Raw genomic sequence first — 13535 nt, 5'->3', positions numbered from 1 at the left:
TTTCCGTCATTTTGTACAGTGCTCAGCCTATTCTTGACCACTACTTTCCTCCTCTATTTTACCTGTTCATGTATAAGGACTTGTGTACAATATATCTGCATTCACAGATGTGTGCTCATACACCTAGCATGACTATACATGCTGACGTGACTGACAGGTGACATATACTGTACCATATGTTTCAGAAAACACCAGTCACCGTGTACTAGAGACCCTGGGCTACGACTTTAACTGCACCGGAATTCATTTCAAACATGTCCAAAGTCGCAGGTTTAGCACAACAGAACTTGGCGTGAGAAAACTCGCCACACTTACAGATTCAGACCTGTTCGGCCCTGTCATGCGCAGGTGCTAGTGTGCATTCCCCCCAGCAGGGCAGGGGCCTTCTGGGGTGGGCACCCAGCAATTTCATAGAAACGCTGGACTGGCCCCAGAGAATGAAGGCGTTCCTCTGACTGCTCGGGGTGCGGCCGGCTGACGTCACATGATGTCAGCGCCCGCCCCCAGTTCGTGGAACAATGTGCAGGTGAAAAGTAGCTCCGCCTCCTGGGCTACCTTTCATCTGCGAACGGAGGAAAAGATATTGGGTGGTGAGCGACCATGGACATATGAGTGGATGTGCAGCATAGCGAGGGGAATGGGGCAGAGGGGAGGCGTGCATTCGGCGGGGCAGCGTTCACCTGCTCGCTAGGCTGCAAATATATGTAACCTAGCGAGCAGTTCTGAATCAGGCCCTTCATTTCTGGAAAAATAGGTTTTTAAGTTTAAAAAAAAAAAATGCTGCAAAACTGGGATTATATTATCAAAAAGAAATGAAACAAAGCTCTAAAGCCACCGGATAATGTGAGCAGCAGCCTTTCTGAATGACATAACAATAATCCTAAAAAGTTCTGTGACAATAATTCCTGCAGCGGATTATTTCATCCTCCTATAATATACTCCACACGGCATGACGCTGAGCGACAGGTGGCATTACTGGTACGTTTGCTGAATGTAGGATAGACAGACACACGATTAACCCCTCAGTGTCAATGGGGCATGCACCCATTAAATGCAACTGCACAGGGCATGCATTCATTGTAGTGGAGTATATAAATAAAATGCTAATATATAATGATCTGTGGTTGGAGGTGCTGCAGTTGTACTGACCTGTCTGCGCAAAGGGAACCCAAGAGGCAGAGGTGGGAAGATTTGGAATCTTCAAGCAGCTGCCCCAGCTATTTTTGCCTCTATATATAGTTGTCTGCTGCAGTGCATGCTGGGTGCGGGATTTCTTGTCATATCTTCTCTGCCAGTAAAGGACAGCAGGCTCTCAAGATGTGACCTGCATATAGATGCGAGGGAGGCAGGCGACAGCAGGGCGGGGGAAGAGGAGGAGAGACGGAGAGGCTAGGAAAGCTCTGAAGTTTACATGGGGAAATTATACGACTGGTTCTATAAACTGTTAACCTTCTGATATTTGGCAGGCTTCCATAGAATATGAAGGCATGACAACTTAATGGGGTCTCTGTATGCAAAGTTTGTCAATTGTGCAAACAGGCATGTTACATTGTCTTATTTACAAAGCTTTGGGCAGTCCTGAATGTTTCATTTGTGTGCTGCCCTGGAGTACTCAGCTTGTGTCGGCATGTTGGGGGCCTGCACCCCAGACCCATACCCTGTATTAGGGACCCCCAGTGACAGAGAGGCCTTGACGTACGGCCTGGGGGCTTAGCCCTATATCTGCAGATATATGCACCCAAGATCTCTGTATTATCTGATTATTATGTAGTTATTTTTCACTCCGTGTGCAATTGGGATACAAAATGTTTTTTCCTAACCAGAATTACCCCTCCCTTTGGCAGACCTCTGACTGAGCAGCTTACCAACAAAAGTGTTTCTGAATGTTACAGGAAACAGATTTCGGGGCTGCTGCAGCAAAATGGGTATAACGTTGCTAGGTCGACCCTATGAAGATCGACAGGGTCAGAAGTTTGTCACAAGCATTAGGTTGACAATGAGAAGGTCGACAGTCAAAAAGGTCCAAATGAGTTTTTCATGTTTTTTTAGCCGACGGGTATTTCCAACCCTATTATCCACTATGGCGCGGTGGGAGAATATAATAGTGTGCCAAGAGCAGGGAGGCACCGTGCATGAAGCATGGCGAGCATAGTGAGCCATGCGAGGAGGCGCGGAGCAATTGGTGGTGTCCAGGTCGACTATGTCAACATTCGGGACCAAAAAAAGGGAAAAACTCATATTAACCTTTTGACTGTTGACCTCCCCATTGTTGACCTAATGCTTGTTTCCACCTTCCGACCCTGTCGACATTAGCCATGTCGACCGATTTTAGGTGTCAACCTAAGCCCTGTTGACTTTCAGTGGTTGACATAATGTATGTCAACCTTCATACAGTAGACCCTATGACACATACCTGTCTCTGCACTGGCAGCACTTGGTACCTTCTAAGTCATAACCAGCAGCATATACGGTATGTACACCTGTACTGCAGCATATACGGTATGTACACCTGTACTGCAGCATATACGGTATGTACACCTGTACTGCAGCATATACGGTATGTACACCTGTACTGCAGCATATACGGTATGTACACCTGTACTGCAGCATATACGGTATGTACACCTGTACTGCAGCATATACGGTATGTACACCTGTACTGCAGCATATACGGTATGTACACCTGTACTGCAGCATATACGGTATGTACACCTGTACTGCAGCATATACGGTATGTACACCTGTACTGCAGCATATACGGTATGTACACCTGTACTGCAGCATATACGGTATGTACACCTGTACTGCAGCATATACGGTATGTACACCTGTACTGCAGCATATACGGTATGTACACCTATACTGCAGCATATACGGCATGTACACCTGTACTGCAGCATATACGGCATGTACACCTGTACTGCAGCATATACGGCATGTACACCTGTACTGCAGCATATACGGCATGTACACCTGTACTGCAGCATATACGGCATGTACACCTGTACTGCAGCATATACGGCATGTACACCTGTACTGCAGCATATACGGTATGTACACCTGTACTGCAGCATATACGGTATGTACACCTGTACTGCAGCATATACGGTATGTACACCTGTACTGCAGCATATACGGTATGTACACCTGTACTGCAGCATATACGGTATGTACACCTGTACTGCAGCATATACGGTATGTACACCTGTACTGCAGCAAAAACGGTATGTACACCTGTACTGCAGCATATACGGTATGTACACCTGTACTGCAGCATATACGGTATGTACACCTGTACTGCAGCATATACGGTATGTACACCTGTACTGCAGCATATACGGTATGTACACCTGTACTGCAGCAGGTACAAAAGACACCTCCTTACAGGTGATACGCGCATGACTGATAATCTGCATAATCCAGATTTAAGTTATTGCGCTTTTACTGCAGTATATTAGACTGGCACTTCCCGCCACCTATTCCACATCTGAGATCTAATAGGGCGGTACTTGTTTCCTAGCATGGCGCACATCGCATACCGTTCTTAGTGGTATGCGATGCATGCAATGCGATGTAATGCGATATTCCCGTTAAATTTACAGGAGTGCTTGTACAATGAAATATCGCATAGCATCGCATGCCAGCAAATGGCATGCGATACGATGCAATTTTTAATTGTGCAAGCACCCTGATGGGTGCTTACAATGTTAATTGCACGACCATTGTCAACGACACCCCCACTATCAACGCGAACGCGAAGCGTGGCGAGCGCAGCGAGCCCGCGAAGGGCAGCGGTACGCGTCCTCCTACCTTTTCATACCCCCACTATCCACGTCGGCGTTGAGTTGATTTTAGCCCGAAGCGTGGAGAGCAGACGCGGAATATATGTAAAGTAATCCGTGTCCGCTCGCCACGCTTCGGGCTCGGTGGCTTGCTGTGCTCGCTACACTAGCTAAAGTCAACTCCACGCCGATGTGGATAGTGGCGGTATGAAAAGGTCGGAGGACGCATACCGCTGCCCCTCGCGGGCTCGCGGCGCTCACCACACTTGGGGTTGGTGTTGATAGTGGGGGTGGTGTTGACAATGGGGGTGAATTTAACATTGTAAGCACCCATTAGGGTGCTTGTACAATTAAAAATCGCATGCCGCTATATTGCATGCAATGCGATCGCATAAGATGCAGTACGATCAAAATCGGGGGCGCCGTGCTAGGAAACAAGTACCAATAGGGCTTATACGTCCGATGTGTGCAGGTCTGCAAGATGCTGTGTATGGGAAGAAGCAGCTCTGGCAGCCATCTTAGTAAGGGAACGAAGCATTATCCCCAGAGGAGCCAACAGTACTCTTCCCTTCTAACATTAGTAAGTCATAGACTAGATGACTATACTGGTTTCAATTCCCACCATGTGTTATATATACGGGGCAGTACAGATGGTGTAATGGTTATATTACTGTCTCACAGCACTGAGGTCATGGGTTCTATCCCCACCATGTGTTATATATACAGGGCAGTACAGATGGTGTAATGGTTATAGCATTACTGCCTCACAGCACTGAGGTCATGGGTTCTATCCCCACCATGTGTTATATATACGGGGCAGTACGGATGGTGTAATGGGTTCAATTCCCACCATGTGTTATATATACGGGGCAGTACGGACAGTGTAATGGTTACATTACTGCCTCACAGCGCTGAGGTCATGGTTTCTATCCCCACCATGTGTTATATATACCGGGCAGTACGGATCGTGTAATGGTTAGCATTACTGCCTCGCAGCACTGAGGTCATGGGTTCTATCCCCACCATGTGTTATATATACGGTGCAGTACGGATGGTGTAATGGTTAGCATTACTGCCTCACAGCGCTGAGGTCATGGGTTTAATTCCCACCATGTGTTATATATACGGGGCAGTACGGACTGTGTAATGGTCAGCATTACTACCTCACAGCGCTGAGGTCATGGGTTTAATTCCCACCATGTGTTATATATACGGGGCAGTACAGAGGGTGTAATGGTTAGCATTACTGCCTCACAGCACTGAGGTCATGGGTTCTATCCCCACCATGTGTTATATATACGGGGCAGTACGGATGGTGTAATGGTTACATTACTGCCTCACAGCACTGAGGTCATGGGTTCTATCCCCACCATGTGTTATATATACGGGGCAGTACGGATGGTGTAATGGTTACATTACTGCCTCACAGCACTGAGGTCATGGGTTCTATCCCCACCATGTGTTATATATACACGGGGCAGTACGGATGGTGTAATGGTTACATTACTGCCTCACAGCACTGAGGTCATGGGTTCTATCACACCATGTGTTATATATACGGGGCAGTACGGACGGTGTAATGGTTAGTATTACTGCCTCACAGCACTGAGGTCATGGGTTCTATTCCCACCATGTGTTATATATACAGGGCAGTACGGACAGTGTAATGGTTAGCATTACTGCCTCACAGTGCTGAGGTCATGGGTTCAATTCCCACCATGTGTTATATATACGGGGCAGTACGGATGGTGTAATGGTTACATTACTACCTCACAGCGCTGAGGTCATGGGTTCAATTCCCGCCACGGCTCTTACTGTGCGGAGTTTGTATATTCTCCCTGTACTTGCGTGGGTTTCCGCCGGGTACTCCGGTTTCCTCCCACAATCCAAAAATATACTGGTAGGCTAATTGGCTCCCAACAAAATTAACCCTAGTATGTCTGTGTGCGTGTACATGTGGTAGGGAATATAGATTGTAAGCTCCACTGGGGCAGGGACTGATGTGAATGTTCAAATATTCTCTGTACAGCGCTGTGGAATATGTATGCGCTATATAAGAAACTGCTAATAAATAAATAAATAAATATTGCCTCCGGGCAACTGGAACGAACTTACGCCACTGGCTCTGCAGCTGGGAAGGAAATGGTTTATCTCTCCCTGGCTGGTCCAGCAGGGAAAGCCATGGGCTCAGAGGGTCAGGCAGACAAGTAGATGAAGATAGAAGTCACTGTTGCTGCTGCTCCCTGGGGTCTGTAGAGTACCAGCACCAAAGAACGTCATATAATCTGATTTCAGAGGTCTGGAGGTACACAGCTATCTACTGAGGCACATGTGATTTCTGCAGACAGAAGGTGCTTCACAGAACTGCTCACGGGCGAGGGTGCAGAAAACCAATTGCCCGATCACCAGAACCACGTAAGGATAATAGTTACATTGAAATATGCAAACAGAATAATGATAACATATAACAAATAATCTTTTGGTGTCCAATGAGTACTAGGGGGTACTAAAGGTTGACAGGGCTTAGGTCGACACATTAAATAGGTCAACAGGGTCGGAAGGTCAAAACAAGCATTAGGTCAACAATAGGGAGGTTGACAGTCAAAAGGTCGACATTCACATTTTTGTTTCCCGAATTTCTACGTATATTGACATGGACACTGTATCAGTGATCAGCACCCCTAGCTGCACTCGGCACACTATTATATTCTCCCCCCATGCCCTAGTGTGAAATAACGCCTGTTGGCACAAGTCGTGTAAAAAAACAAAACAAAAAACATGAAAAACTCATGTCGGCTTGTAGACTGTCGACTTTCCCATTGTCGACCTAATACTTTTGTTGATCTTTTTGACACTGTCATCCTTAACCATGTCAACCTATTTCATGCGTTGACCTAAGCTCTGTCGACCTTTAGTGGTCGACCTAATGTATGTCAACCTTCATAGTGTCAACCTAGCGACCAAATCCCTGCCCTCCTCCTGTAGTAGCAGTGAGGCCGACTGAGTCAGATCACTGCCCATACACACTGATCGGCTGTCATCGTCGCTGCCCATACACGCTGAGCGGCTGTCATCGTCGCTGCCCATACACGCTGAGCGGCTGTCATCGTCGCTGTCCATACACACTGAGCGGCTGTCATCGTCGCTGTCCATACACACTGAGCGGCTGTCATCATCGCTGCCCATACACACTGAGCGGCTGTCATCATCGCTGCCCATACACACTGAGCGGCTGTCATCATCGCTGTCCATACACACTGAGCGGCTGTCATCATCGCTGTCCATACACACTGAGCGGCTGTCATCATCGCTGCCCATACACACTGATCGGCTGTCATCATCGCTGCCCATACACACTGAGCGGCTGTCATCATCACTGTCCATACACACTGAGCGGCTGTCATCATCGCTGCCCATACACACTGAGCGGCTGTCATCATCGCTGCCCATACACACTGAGCGGCTGTCATCATCGCTGTCCATACACACTGAGCGGCTGTCATCATCGCTGTCCATACACACTGAGCGGCTGTCATCATCGCTGTCCATACACACTGAGCGGCTGTCATCATCGCTGCCCATACACACTGAGCGGCTGTCATCATCGCTGTCCATACACACTGAGCGGCTGTCATCATCGCTGCCCATACACACTGAGCGGCTGTCATCATCGCTGCCCATACACACTGAGCGGCTGTCATCATCGCTGCCCATACACACTGAACGGCTGTCATCATCGCTGTCCATACACACTGAGCGGCTGCCATCATCGCTGTCCATACACACTGAGCGGCTGTCATCATCACTGCCCATACACACTGAGCGGCTGTCATCATCGCTGCCCATACACACTGAGCGGCTGTCATCATCGCTGCCCATACACACTGAGCGGCTGTCATCATCGCTGTCCATACACACTGAGCGGCTGTCATCATCGCTGTCCATACACACTGAGCAGCTGTCATCATCGCTGTCCATACACACTGAGCGGCTGTCATCATCGCTGTCCATACACACTGAGCGGCTGTCATCATCACTGCCCATACACACTGAGCGGCTGTCATCATCGCTGCCCATACACACTGAGCGGCTGTCATCATCGCTGTCCATACACACTGAGCGGCTGTCATCATCGCTGTCCATACACACTGAGCGGCTGTCATCATCGCTGCCCATACACACTGAGCGGCTGTCATCATAGCTGTCCATACACACTGAGCGGCTGTCATCATCGCTGCCCATACACACTGATCGGCTGTCATCATCGCTGCCCATACACACTGAGCGGCTGTCATCATCGCTGCCCATACACACTGAGCGGCTGTCATCATCACTGTCCATACACACTGAGCGGCTGTCATCATCGCTGCCCATACACACTGAGCGGCTGTCATCATGGCTGCCCATACACACTGAGCGGCTGCCATCATCGCTGCCCATACACACTGAGCGGCTGTCATCATCGCTGCCCATACACACTGAGCGGCTGTCATCATCGCTGCCCATACACACTGAGCGGCTGTCATCATCTCTGTCCATACACACTGAGCGGCTGTCATCATCGCTGTCCATACACACTGAGCGGCTGTCATCATCACTGCCCATACACACTGAGCGGCTGTCATCATCGCTGCCCATACACACTGAGCGGCTGTCATCATCGCTGCCCATACACACTGAGCGGCTGTCATCATCGCTGTCCATACACACTGAGCGGCTGTCATCATCGCTGCCCATACACACTGAGCGGCTGTCATCATCGCTGCCCATACACACTGAGCAGCTGTCATCATCGCTGCCCATACACACTGAGCGGCTGTCATCATCGCTGTCCATACACACTGAGCGGCTGTCATCATCGCTGTCCATACACACTGAGCGGCTGTCATCATCGCTGCCCATACACACTGAGCGGCTGTCATCATCGCTGCCCATACACACTGAGCGGCTGTCATCATCGCTGCCCATACACACTGAGCGGCTGTCATCATCGCTGTCCATACACACTGATCGGCTGTCATCATCGCTGCCCATACACACTGAGCGGCTGTCATCATCGCTGCCCATACACACTGAGCGGCTGTCATCATCGCTGTCCATACACACTGAGCGGCTGTCATCATCGCTGTCCATACACACTGAGCGGCTGTCATCATCGCTGTCCATACACACTGAGCGGCTGTCATCATCGCTGTTCATACACACTGAGCGGCTGTCATCATCGCTGCCTATACACACTGAGCGGCTGTCATCGTCGCTGTCCATACACGCTGAGCGGCTGTCATCGTCGCTGCCCATACACGCTGATCGGCTGTCATCGTCGCTGCCCATACACGCTGAGCGGCTGTCATCGTCGCTGCCCATACACGCTGAGCGGCTGTCATCGTCGCTGTCCATACACACTGAGCGGGTGTCATCGTCGCTGTCCATACACACTGAGCGGCTGTCATCATCGCTGCCCATACACACTGAGCGGCTGTCATCATCGCTGCCCATACACACTGAGCGGCTGTCATCATCGCTGTCCATACACACTGATCGGCTGTCATCATCGCTGCCCATACACACTGATTGGCTGTCATCATCGCTGCCCATACACACTGATTGGCTGTCATCATCGCTGTCCATACACACTGAGGGGCTGTCATCATCGCTGCCCATACACACTGAGCGGCTGTCATCATCGCTGCCCATACACACTGATCGGCTGTCATCATCGCTGCCCATACACACTGAGCGGCTGTCATCATCGCTGCCCATACACACTGATCGGCTGTCATCATCGCTGCCCATACACACTGATCGGCTGTCATCATCGCTGCCCATACACACTGAGCGGCTGTCATCATCGCTGCCCATACACACTGATCGGCTGTCATCATCGCTGCCCATACACACTGATTGGCTGTCATCATCGCTGTCCATACACACTGAGGGGCTGTCATCATCGCTGTCCATACACACTGAGCGGCTGTCATCATCGCTGTCCATACACACTGAGCGGCTGTCATCATAGCTGTCCATACACACTGAGCGGCTGTCATCATCGCTGCCCATACACACTGAGCGGCTGTCATCATCGCTGCCCATACACACTGAGCGGCTGTCATCATCGCTGCCCATACACACTGAGCGGCTGTCATCATTGCTGCCCATACACACTGAGCGGCTGTCATCATCGCTGTCCATACACACTGAGCGGCTGTCATCATCGCTGCCCATACGCTGTCATCATCGCTGCCCATACACACTGAGCTGCTGTCATCATCGCTGTCCATACACACTGAGCGGCTGTCATCATCGCTGCCCATACACACTGAGCGGCTGTCATCATCGCTGCCCATACACACTGAGCGGCTGTCATCATCGCTGCCCATACACACTGAGCGGCTGCCATCATCGCTGTCCATACACACTGAGCGGCTGTCATCATCGCTGCTGTCATTATCGCTGCTGTCATCATCGCTGTCCATACACACTGAGCGGCTGTCATCATCGCTGCCCATACGCTGTCATCATCGCTGCCCATACACACTGAGCTGCTGTCATCATCGCTGTCCATACACACTGAGCGGCTGTCATCATCGCTGTCCATACACACTGAGCGGCTGTCATCATCGCTGTCCATACACGCTGAGCGGCTGTCATCATCGCTGCCCATACACACTGAGCGGCTGTCATCATCGCTGCCCATACACACTGAGCGGCTGTCATCATCGCTGCTGTCATCATCGCTGCTGTCATCATCGCTGCCCATACACAGTGAGCGGCTGTCATCATCACTGTCCATACACACTGATCGGCTGTCATCATCGCTGTCCATACACACTGAGCGGCTGTCATCATCACTGTCCATACACACTGAGCGGCTGTCATCATCGCTGCCCATACACACTGAGCGGCTGTCATCATCGCTGCCCATACACACTGAGCGGCTGTCATCATCGCTGCCCATACACACTGAGCGGCTGTCATCATCGCTGCCCATACACACTGAGCGGCTGTCATCATCGCTGCCCATACACACTGAGCGGCTGTCATCATCGCTGCCCATACACACTGAGCGGCTGTCATCATCTCTGTCCATACACACTGAGCGGCTGTCATCATCGCTGCCCATACACACTGAGCGGCTGTCATCATCGCTGTCCATACACACTGAGCGGCTGTCATCATCGCTGCCCATACACACTGAGCGGCTGTCATCATCGCTGTCCATACACACTGAGCGGCTGTCATCATCACTGCCCATACACACTGAGCGGCTGTCATCATCGCTGCCCATACACACTGAGCGGCTGTCATCATCGCTGTCCATACACACTGATCGGCTGTCATCATCGCTGCCCATACACACTGATTGGCTGTCATCATCGCTGTTCATACATGCTGGGCATAGTCGCCCAGTGTGTATGGACCTTTAGGCCGGCTACACATCAGAATGACCACCAATATTTTGACCTGGACCGTGACACATTGCCGGCACACACAGAAAGGGATGGGATCGCCAACCAGTATTTCTAGCACTGAAAGACATCCCTAATGCTTGCACAAGCAATAATACAGTGCCTATATTTCTCCTGACCATTGTGGGACCACAGAGCGAGGTGGAGGAATTTGTGCGAAAATGGGCAATCATTTTCAAGGCAACAGGTTGTATTTGCCTTATAACTTGTAAATGACTGCAGCTTTAAAAAAATACGGTGAGTTCTGGACCACACACGTCTTGGGTAGTAGGTATTCGATCAAAACCCTTGAACTCTGTGCTGGTTAATAGATTCACCTATGCTTCCTTTCCAACTATCAGTGTCAAAAGACACTTGGTTGTCTCTTATCCCTATAAACAGGCAACATGCAGCACGCCCTGCCACACTACCACAATTCCCTCACTAATCTTCTCAAAGACATCCATACTTACAGTTTTCTAATTATAAGATAAATTAAATTAAAATCTTTTTATCTGTATTCATCTACAAACACGATACTCACACAGGTACATGCACACACGCACACACAGACACACACACATCCGTTGAAATCTCCAGTGTCTGTATAAATAATAATATAGCCATTCATGCTGTACTAAGTAAAATCCCAGATGGTGGCCCCTTTCATTAGTCACATCTTTTAAATGAATCCTAGACCTGTACTATCATTGTTGGATCCACTAGGTATAGGTATCTCAAACCAAAGTAAAGATTCAAATGTTTTCAGCAACTAAGACCCTATCTCCATTGTAAACATCAAAGGGGGTTATTCAAACCTGATTGCAGCCCTGCGATTTCACAAGGTGATCAATTATTGAATGATGGGACATGCGTACACATTGTAGCGTGCATGTGCAATGCCAAACAGTGACAGAATGCAGTGTTTCTGATGGCAAGCCATTCGCAGTTAGATTGTCAGGACGCTGATGTTTGGGGGTGGGACATGTAACTGATTTTTATTCAATTAAGAATAAGGTCAGGTGCCTTCGAAAGGTGCTCATTGCCAATGAGCAGCTGCTAGGGAGTAGGGGTAGTCAGTCCCTACAAATTAACCAGAGGGGACCTGTAACGTCTGTTATAATGTTGACATTTGGTGTAGATTAGTCCCCCCCCATCCTACTGGTACACCAGAGGGTCAGTTTTTTTTATATGGAATGACCGAAATGCAGGCGAGTCTGTGACGTCAGCTCCGGCCCCAGACAGCCTGTTTCTATCGTAGTGGCTGCGGAGGTTCTAGGTTACGCATTCGATGGGGGTAGTGTTGCGAATAGATTTACAGATAAATGCCGATCGGTGTGATTTTAGCCAATTGCAGACTTGCACAGGGCAGGATTTCACTATGTCTGGGTGGCAGCTATCTGATCGCAGGGCTCTGCTAAATCGCCCCACTGGGATCAGGTCCGAATAACCCCCAATGTCCATTTAATTGCTAAAATACTGGCTAATAGTAGATTGGGAATTCATCCAGGATCTCATGCATCAAGTCAGACTCATCCCCAAGCGTCCAGCATTGGGTTATATTTTATGCACTATAGATCTACAGTAACCAATATCACAATCTCTACCAAATCTTCATGTCCTGGTGTTTGGTGCTGGGTGGTCCTATGACAGAGTAGCACAGATGTGCCGGGAAGTCCTATGACAGAGTAGCACAGATGTGTCAGAGGTCCTATGACAGAGCAGCACAGATGTCCCGGGAAGTCCTATGACAGAGTAGCACAGATGTGTCAGAGGTCCTATGACAGAGTAGCACAGATGTGCCGGGAAGTCCTATGACAGAGTAGCACAGATGTGTCAGAGGTCCTATGACAGAGTAGCACAGATGTGTCAGAAGTCCTATGACAGAGTAGCACAGATGTGCCGGAAAGTCCTATGACAGAGTAGCACAGATGTGCCGGGAAGTCCTATGACAGAGTAGCACAGATGTGCCGGGAAGTCCTATGACAGCGTAGCACAGATGTGCCGGAAAGTCCTATGACAGAGTAGCACAGATGTGCCGGGAAGTCCTATGACAGAGTAGCACAGATGTGTCAGAGGTCCTATGACAGAGTAGCACAGATGTGCCGGGAAGTCCTATGACAGAGTAGCACAGATGTGTCAGAAGTCCTATGACAGAGTAGCACAGATGTGTCAGAAGTCCTATGACAGAGTAGCACAGATGTGCCGGGAAGTCCTATGACAGAGTAGCACAGATGTGCCGGAAAGTCCTATGACAGAGTAGCACAGATGTTCCCGGAAAGTCCTATGACAGAGTAGCACAGATGTG

At 49.5% G+C, this 13535-nt stretch overlaps 2 protein-coding genes across 2 annotated transcripts in view; both read right to left on the bottom strand.

The window, feature by feature from the left end:
• The window catches only part of AK1 (adenylate kinase 1), a 101126-nt gene extending 99869 nt beyond the window's left edge, over positions 1 to 1257 (bottom strand). The window contains exon 1 of the mRNA XM_083160829.1: positions 1150 to 1257. The gene's annotated coding sequence lies outside the window, so the exon portion shown is untranslated. The remainder of the gene's footprint in view (positions 1 to 1149) is intronic.
• Positions 1 to 13535, bottom strand: part of LOC146036472 (adenylate kinase isoenzyme 5-like) — a 54496-nt gene that overhangs the window by 20107 nt on the left and 20854 nt on the right. The window lies entirely within an intron of this gene.

This window comes from Crinia signifera, chromosome 9 (assembly GCF_055691185.1).
Source record: "Crinia signifera chromosome 9, ASM5569118v1, whole genome shotgun sequence".
Classification (NCBI taxonomy): Eukaryota; Metazoa; Chordata; class Amphibia; order Anura; family Myobatrachidae; genus Crinia; species Crinia signifera.
This window is presented reverse-complemented; position numbering and strand designations above follow the sequence as displayed.